Source organism: Rhinoraja longicauda, chromosome 25, assembly GCF_053455715.1.
Source record: "Rhinoraja longicauda isolate Sanriku21f chromosome 25, sRhiLon1.1, whole genome shotgun sequence".
In the NCBI taxonomy this organism is placed as follows: Eukaryota; Metazoa; Chordata; class Chondrichthyes; order Rajiformes; family Arhynchobatidae; genus Rhinoraja; species Rhinoraja longicauda.
This window is the reverse complement of record NC_135977.1, coordinates 28,265,148-28,274,648: the sequence shown is the minus strand read 5'-3', so window position 1 is coordinate 28,274,648 and position 9,501 is coordinate 28,265,148. Positions and strand designations below refer to the sequence as shown.

Below are 9,501 nucleotides of genomic sequence, written 5' to 3'. Positions count from 1 at the left end.
GCTGCCTGTCCCGCCGAGTTACTCTTGCACCAGCATCTGCAGTTCCTACCTACACAACTCTTGGTTTATGGTATTCAGCAGCAAAGTTTGAAAGGTCCAGCTTCCAGGTAAGATTTCTCCATTACGAACAACACAGAAACGGAATGAGATTAATGATGACTTTAAAATGCTTAAACATTGGCATTGAAGGTATTTATTCACAAAATGCTGGAGTAACTCAGCAGGTCAGGCAGCATCTCAGGAGAGAAGGAATGGGCGACGTTTCGGGTCGAGACCCTTCTTCAGACTGAAGAAGGGTCTCGACCCGAAACGTCGCCCATTCCTTCTCTCCTGAGATGCTACTTGACCTGCTGAGTTACTCCAGCATTTTGCGAATAAATACCTTCGATTTGTACCAGCATCTGCAGTTATTTTCTTAAACATTGGCATTGTATCACTAAAACTAAAACTAAACCAAATTGCCACATCGAAGTCCAATTCAGGACAAATCTCTATCCAGATATAATTCCATGAATGTGTGGCTCTGAACTTTCCAGACGGATCTACCCGTAAATAGTCTCAACGTTAGATATTGCCTGAGTTCCCCTATGCAGTTCAAATCGTTCTCTTGTGTCGTTCTTCGCTCCTAATTATCGACAAAATGTGCAGGTTATATGAATAATTAACCGTGTCTCGCGTGATTCTGTTAGCGCTGGCAGAGTTGGAAGCTAAATGACTGGTTGCGTTTTGTTTATTGCATCTATTGGACTGTTGCGTGAGCTTAAGGGAGTGGTAATTATACTGTTAATTTTTTCAGATCTGTTTTGTAAGTGAGAACTGTTTCTATTTTTTTTAAATGAGAACGGGCGCAATGGCTAAGAAAGCGCAGGAGGCGGGGATTAATGTAAAGTTATTTGCGCTGATTTGCCCGGAGAAAGGCCAGTGGGGGAAAAAAATAAAGACAAGTAGCCACGTTCACACACGGTTCGAAATTATGGTGACCGAATGTACAGATAAATCGTCCAAAGCACAGATTCAACCTTATAAAAGACATGACCATAATTAGATTGATGTAAAATAAGCAGTAAGAGTATAATTGGAAAATAAAGCGTGGAATTTGCAAAGGAGGAGTTTAAATTCCCTTTAATCCCTATTGGCAAGTGTGATAACATTTTGTTGTCGTTAACTTGTTGAGAAACTCCACTGGTCAATTGCGGGCTGGGGGTGGGAGAATCATAATGAAATGGTAATTTCTACTGTTTACCATCCGAGCACCGATGTGGTTGTGTACACGACATCTGTACGTACATCAGTGAGGCCGCGCGGAGCTTCTGCAAGCATCGCGCTAGTCGTGTTTCAACTCTGGAGGGTGTCGTGCAGTAACTTAAAGATCCCTAATGGCCGCAGCAGAGTTTCTGTGGTGCAGATGGCGGAAATTGAAAGGGGGGGAAACTACATTCTTGCTCACCTTAACAGAGGAAACAATAAAAATGAAGGAATCCCCTAATCATTTAGGTGATGTAGCTAGTTTTGGCGAGGCTGGAGAGGAGGTGGGGGGCGGGGAGGGGAGAGGGGGGGTCTTTCTCGGCCCCATCCTATGTCGTTTTCAGAACTCACCTTCCCATTATTTTTGGTAGACACAAAGTACTGAAGTAACTCAGCGGGTCAGGCAGCATCTCTGGAGAATGGGTGACGTTTCGGGTCGAGACCCTTCTTCAGACTGATTATTCCTTCCTACACTTTTCGTTTTACAAATAAATCGCAAAACTAAATCAGTCTGAAGAAGGGTCTCGACCCGAAACATCACCCATTCCTTCTCTCCAGAGATGCTGCCTGACCCGCTGAGTTACTCCAGCATTTTGTGTCCACCTTCGATTTAAACCAGCACCTGCAGCTTTTTTATCTACCCATTATTTTTGCCTACTATCGGACAGTGGCCAGTCCTTCATATTCAGAAATATTCTCATTTTTTCCCGATGATCTCAAGAATATCAAACATTCGATTATTTTGTAGTAAAGAAAACGAGATTTTCGTTTTGCAAAACATAGACACAAAAAGCTGGAGTAACTCAGCGGGTCTGACAGCATCTCGGGAGAGAAGGAATGGGTGACGTTTCGGGTCGAGACCCTTCTTCAGACTGGACTGAAGAAGAGTCTCGACCCAAAAAGTCACCTCCTCCTTTTCTCCAGAGATGCTGCCTGCCCCGCTGAGTTACTCCAGCTTTTTGTGTCTATCTTTGGTTTAAACCCGCATCTGCGGTTCCTTCCTACACTTTTCGTTTTACAACTAAATCGCATTCCTTGAGTTTATCAACTAAATGGGCGCACGTTGCAAAGCAATTGGTTAAATCTGGGCCGTCAGCTCGCTCTAATTGTAATCACATTCTTGTCTCTTTCCAAATTTAAAAAAAAATCCAAATTTATTGTTGGCAAATAATAATTGTTGTTCCTTTAAGTTTACTTCCGGCCTCTTCTTATTAGTGCGAATCAGTAAGTGCAAAATTAGTGCCAATTAGACTTTAGTGCAAATGGTGCAGGAAACTGGAAGTTGCATATTCCTACACTTAATACTTCCTCGTAATTCTGCTGCTATGCTCAACAGTTCTGTTGGCAAATGCTCCAAGCGGGAATCTTCCTGTCATCGGGGGGGGGGGGGGGGGGGGAATTGAAGGTCGCTAACGGAGGGAGAACGGATTCTGCCACAACTTGTCTGGCATTGGGAACTTTGCAACAAAGTGATTCGCTTTGAGCGGTTCCTCTGACACCTTGGCGACATTCCATCAACCCACCCATCAACACTACGGTGAGCAGCCGTATGCCAGGCTGATCGGGCCCGATGTTATCGCGCTTGACACCCATCCAAACTGTGGTAGAGTAATTGAGAGAGTTCTAATTCGTAGACTGCCTGTGAGGGGTTCGGAGTGGGGGATGTGGAGCGCTGCCAGAGGGTTGCAGAGTCCAGTTTCCTCCAGAATCCAGCTGTCCCGCGCTCAAAAAATCATAGACTAGCATGTAATCAGAAACGTCCCGAGGTAGACTACTTGGACGTTTTGATCAACATTGTTTTGTTGGGCGAGTGGGAACATCCGCGGGATTGGAGAGCCGAACTCGCTACGATGAAGCTCCATCGTTGTCTTCCTCGTTGAAGATGAACGGGTTGACTCCCCGGTAACTCTCCGCGTACGTCGTCCCCGGAGCTGATATCCGCAAACGTCATTTTGCAATTGGGAAGCAAGGTCGGTAAGCGGACGCTACTATGGAAGGGAATGTCATGGTGTAAATTCTCCTGCCCTTGTCGCACCTCGTAGGGGGGGGGGGGGGGGGGAAGATAGTGTGGCATGTCTTGATTTAATATCTCCCACCAATATCGCACCAGTCTCGTTCTCTTCAACCTTGTTAAATGTAAGCTTGATTCCCCGTGGTTTTCGTGTACAGAGGGGAAGGTGATCACAGCAGCTACAGGTAAGCTTCCAAAACGGGCGTCAGCTTAACTCAATACCAGAGAGGCGAGGATTGGGGGAGGGGTGGTGTATTATGTTCGTCTGTGTTGGGGTTAGGGAATCCTCTGTCTGTAATGCACGGGTTCGGCAAGAGAAATAATACATAAGGAGAGAAATAGGTAATAACACATTGCTTCACAGAAATTACATAACTCTCAGATATGAATATGCGTCTGATGCTCCAACATCCATTCCTAAACATTCATAACCGTTATTGTAGATGCTGGATTGAAAAACAATATTTTAAATCACATTCGCACCCGGATCAACCTTCTACCGTTGTTGGTCCTTTACACGAGTACATTTTGAAGCTTTGTTTTTATACTGAGTCGTTAAAGTGTAGGGATTTTGTGCGGTCGGATGGTGGCAAACCTGCCTGGTCCAAAGATGTCATGCTGATGGGGGGGGGGGGGGGGGGGGGGGGGTGATGTACTGTCGCGCAAAATACATCGGCAACGATTGGTAAAGTTTCCAGGGCACTCTGGAGGATGAATTTTGTTATCTTGCTTGATGATGTGGGATATTGGACAATGACCACCCTCTAAGCCAGCCTCTGTTCCAGATGTTTACTTCTTTGCCCCTGGCTCTCAGCAAACACCATCCTTTCACTCTCCAGGGCTCCTCCGGAGATATTTATTTGAAGGTAGCTCATTTATTTTCATTCACAAAATGCTGGAGTAACTCAGCAGGTCAGGCAGCATCTCAGGAGAGAAGGAATGGGTGACATTTCGGATCTTGAAGAAGGGTCTCGACCCTAAACGTCACCCATTCCTTTTCTCCTGAGATGCTGCCTGACCTGCTGAGTTACTCCAGCATTTTGTGAATAAATACCTTCGATTTGTACCAGCATCTGCAGTTATTTTCTTGCACTCATTTATTTTCATGGTCTCTACCTTGTCTGAGCTGCGAACGGTGCAAAAATGGGACGATGCTAAATCGCAAAATTAATTAAGTGGTGCTAATTCTCCACATCTAGTGGGTAAGCGCTGTGAATATAATTCTAATCCCGGGCTTCTTTCAACAAAATACACATTCTTTCCATTGAAAATAAACTGCAAACCAGATGTTGTGCGCCGTGATTAATTTTGCTTGTCAAATTGAACACAACGAACCGTATGCAAACACAGAAATAATATGCTTTATTCGGGAACTGGGGACGATCCCATAGCTTTAGATCGTCATGTTTATCTCACATATGTGCTGTTCTGGGTACAATCGTTGAGCGCTGTTAGGGGGGGGGGAAATAATTTAATTACACACGCAGTCTATTTCAATGTTACGATTTGAAAACATTGTATTCGCTTCAAAAATGTGAAACAGCGCCTTGCATATTAATTAACCTTATAACAAAATGTTGGCCGGTTGAAGCAACTCATTATTCGTTCGCCCCAAGCAGTCAGCAGAAGCGAGAATCGATTCAAACGGACTGTCCGGGTTGCCACGAGGTTGTTGAAATTAGATTTAAATTCTGGCCAAACCAATTGCTTTCGATTGGCAGCTTTCTCGGAGAAATGTTCCCGTTCAGTGTCGCAAAATCTTATGCCATTTCTTCCTGGCAGGATGTTTTGCCCGTCGCCCGCTAACAACTAAATCGCAGGGACTTGATCCAATAAATTCATTTTTAATTTAACGCTCCGAACAACGGCGTTCCTTGGGGCAAATTCCAAACAAAAAGAGAATTGGAAACTCCTTATAAAAATTCAGAAAAGTGGGTAAAGCCCCATTGAATAGTGTTTGAGTTGGGATGAAAACTGACCGGTAGACGGGGTCGAGTGTGTCCAGTTAGGATAAAGAAATACATAATTCATTGGACTCTGCAAAGTTTCACACGTGAGCCCAATCTATTTGTTCATCTGACTGGTTAATCGCGGCACCATTTTAAAGCCAGGGTCCTTTCCCATATACGATATTTGATGAAATCTTTGTATTGGACCTGTCTACGTGACCCATGTTCGCCGTTAGCTAGACATAAACGGGGGGAAACAAGACGAATCTCAATCCGATCACAACTCTGGACTTTAAATGTGCCACATGTGTATAAAGAAAGGTCTCGACCCGAAACGTCACCCACTCCTTCACTCCAGAGATGCTGCCTGTCCCGCTGAGTTATTCCAGCATTTTGTGTCCATCTTCGGTGTAAACCAGCACCTGCAGTTCCTTCCTGCACACATTACAAAGGCAAGTAAAAAAAACAAATATAGGATAGAGGTGCTCAGCGCGCCTGACAGCATCTGTGGAGAGAGGAACGGAGCTAACGTTTCAGATTGTATAAGAAAATAACTGCAGATGCTGGTACAAATCGAAGGAATTTATTCACAAAATGCTGGAGTAACTCAGCAGGTCAGGCTGAGTTACTCCAGCATTTTGTGAATAAATAACGTTTCAGATTGATGACCTTTTAGCTGAACTTTCAAAATCAAGTTAAACGCGTCTTCATAAATGCAAGTGTATTGGACAGGTGTGAGCGTGCAACACTTGTAGTTTTATGTGTTCAGTGTCAAATTTCACTGTACTGCGTCTCAAATGTATCAACCTGTCACATTGACAGAAATAGGTGCAGACTTTTGGGTGGCATGTTTAACTGGGCCTGTTGAGTAACAGCTAGGAGCTGCAATGTTGCACCGTTTATTTTGTGTTCCCACGAAAAATTGAACGCAATGAGGTTTTTTCTCCAAAGACAAGACACAAAATGCTGGAGTAACTCAGCGGGACAGGCAGCAAGCATCTCCCTCTCTCCAGAGATGCTGCCTGTCCCGATGAGTTACTCCAGCATTTTGGGGTCTATCCTCGGTGTAAACCAGCGTCTGCAGTTCTTTTTTACGTTCTTTCTCTAACGTGCTTGTTTCTTTGACGGGATTGGCACGGGATTTCCAGCGGCCCTATGTGTCCGTTTTGCAAACGTTGATTTCACACAAACGAGGACAAGGATGGGGAATGGAGGCATATGCCAGATATGGTCCCATCATTTGCTACTGCCAGGGTGCCTTTGCGTTTATTTCAACACAGACGGCTCCATAATTTGGTTCCATATAACCCGTTTCATTTTATCGATTATCGGGCATTCTAGAGGTGCAAACAGCTAAAATACTACTGTGCATAATACCTGCAGCCGAGCAAATTCTCAAACTGCCCACGGCCGGAAAACGTTGCTAATCTACTGAATGGTTCACTCTCAATTTTTTGTGTCCGGGTCACTGGAAATTCAATATCATGTTCCAATCCAAACATTTAGTTTTTGTTTGGGGGTAGGGGTGAAAAGGATGACTGTTCGCATAACATCAATGCTGAGGGTTTGGGGATTTTGTTGTTTTCCACGTATTTTTTTCTCTGAATTGGTGACATTCTTTTTCTGATGGGGAATTTCTTCAAGTTGGTTTCTCAGTCGAAGATTCGGAGGACGATGCATGGGTCTATCGAGAAAATACGGCACCAGGCACCGAACTAAGGTGTCGATCCAACCTGTATTTATGGCATACGAGGAGTATCCAACCTTAATTCCTCGTCAAGTCAAAAGAGCAGACTGCAAATGTAAATCAGGATAGACGACTTTGTCATACATGGAATTGCTAATGGCAGCAAAGGACATGTTTAAGGAATCACTGCGGTGCCTGGGTTCAGCCGAAACATGATAATTCAGCTAAGTGCGTTTCAATTCAGCCATCTTCCTGGGATAGTGTTGGTAGACCTTCATTTCGAGCTGCAACATTATTACTAACGGTTCAAAAGTGGAACCAATTCACATCTAAGAAATTAATGGAATTCTGAAAAGTCGATTCTCATCTTCCGTCCACGCCAAACGCAAACTAATGGGTAGTCTGAAGCGCTTTTTTTTTTTTACTCCATTTATGAAGTGAGACGGTTCAGAGAAGGTTAACTGGGCTGGTACCCGGAACGTTCGTGTTTAAAAATGAAAAGCTGGACAGGCTAGGATTATATCCGCTGGCGGTTCAGAGGAGGGCGACTTAATTGAAACATATAGCATCATGAGGAAGCAGGGGTTAATTTTAAAACCGAGGAACTCCCGATTAAGGCAGAATTGGGGCGTGCTTTCTTTCTGTCCCAATGCTTTGGAACTCGTCTTCAAATGGCAGTAGAAGCAGAATCTAACATTTTAAGTTTAATTGAGTTTAGCTTAGTTTATTGTCACGTGTACCGAAGTACAGTGAAAAGCTTTTGTTGCGTGCTAGCCAGTAAGCGGAAAGACAATGCATGATTCAATACATGATATCGAAACGTATAAGATTAATAAGGGTTGGACACGTTAGAGGCAGGAAACATGTTCCCAATGTTGGGGGAGTCCAGAACCAGGGGCCACAGTTTAAGAATAAGGGGTAGGCCATTTAGAACGGAGATGAGGAAAAACGTTTTCAGTCAGAGAGTTGTGAATCTGTGGAGTTCTCTGCCTCAGAAGGCAGTGGATGCCAATTCTCTGAATGCATTCAAGGGAGAGCTAGATAGAGCTCTTAAGGATAGCGGAGTCCGGGGGTATGGGGAGAAGGCAGGAACGGGGTACTGATTGCGAATGATCAGCCATGATCACATTGAATGGCGGTGCTGGCTCGAAGGGCTGAATGGCCTCCTCCTGCACCTATTGTCTATTGTCTATTACAATCGAGCTATCCACAGTGCACAGATGAAACAGAGTAAAGGGAATAGCGTTTAGTGCAGGGTAAAGTCCGATTGAAGAAAGTCCGGGGGTCTCCAACGAGTCACCCAGGACTACTCTGAAGTTGTTAGTAAGATGGTTCAGTTGCCTGATAGCAGCTGGGAAGAAACGGTCCCTGAATCTGGAGGTGCACATTTTCACAAAGAGCCGGGGTGCGACTTGTCCTTGATTATGCTGATGGCCTTGCCGAGGCAGCGTGAGGTGTAAATGGAGTCAATGGAAAGGAGGTTGCTTTGTGTGATGGCCTGGGATGCGTCCAAAATGTTACTGACTGGCAGCACAGACCCGAGGGGCCCGGGGGGCTAACCCCCTGTCCTGATTTGTCGGGTTATTTGTGAGGAGAGGATGAGGCTGGCTAATCTTCCCTCAGATGTGGTCTCCTCTCCCCTCCACCCTCAACCTCCTCCCCCCTCCCCCCCCCCCCCCCCCCCCCCCAGTCCGCACCGCACCAAAACTTCCAAGTGTGTGTGTGTGTGGGGGGGAATGATGTAGGGAGACTGAGGAGTGCGTGGTTGCTCTTTTGGACAGATGCCCGGATTGATCCATGTAGCTTGTTAGTTGACCAGTTTCCCCAATATCTGTTTCTCCTGCTATTTTGGAAAATCTCATGCTGCGTGTAATATTGAGCCCAGAATTGAGCATTAAATAAACCAAGCAACAAGGTTCGGTTACATTGCTTCCAAAAAATCCAAGCGGTGAATTCCAGTTTCATCACCAGCTGGAGAAACTGGGGTTCTTGAACAAATGGCTGTTCAGAATTTAGAACTCCATGGGTGTAAACAGCTGCAATAAAAGTGATTAAATATAACAAGAGACATCTATATACTAAAACTCTCGTTTGTTTGTTTGTTTGTGATCGAACTTCAGCCAAAACGTTACACGATAACGTGACAATTTTAGGCCCACCTTACTCACCATAATCACTTCAGTGATAATGCAAGTAGTTTTATTGAAATCGGTGTTATATTTTTAGTTATTCAGATTTTAAAGTTTAAAAGGAGGGGAGGGGGAGGGGAGGAGGGAGGAGGGGGGAGTGGGGAAGGGGGGAGTGGGGGGCTTGAGGAGAGAGGGGAGGGGGAGAGGACAGGGTGCTGCACCAATCCAGGAGAGGTTTGGGCCCAACGGGTCCACTTGGTCTAGTATTGAATAAACTCTTCAAAGTTGAGTGTCGGACTGAAGGCATGAATATTTTTTCATGCAACGATGATGATTTTAATTACCCAGGGTAGGGGAATCAATATTCCAGAGGACATGAATTTAAGGTAAGAGGGATAAGATTTAATAGGAACCAGAGGAACAACATTTTAATTGGTATGTGGAACGAGCTGCTGGAGGAGGTGGTTGAGGGAGGTATTA

At 44.9% G+C, this 9,501-nt stretch overlaps 1 protein-coding gene across 1 annotated transcript in view; it reads left to right on the top strand.

The window, feature by feature from the left end:
• The first annotated feature begins 3,115 nt into the window (after positions 1 to 3,115).
• The window catches only part of LOC144605721 (T-box transcription factor TBX5-like), a 53,776-nt gene continuing 47,390 nt past the window's right edge, over positions 3,116 to 9,501 (top strand). The window contains exon 1 of the mRNA XM_078421230.1: positions 3,116 to 3,219. The gene's annotated coding sequence lies outside the window, so the exon portion shown is untranslated. The remainder of the gene's footprint in view (positions 3,220 to 9,501) is intronic.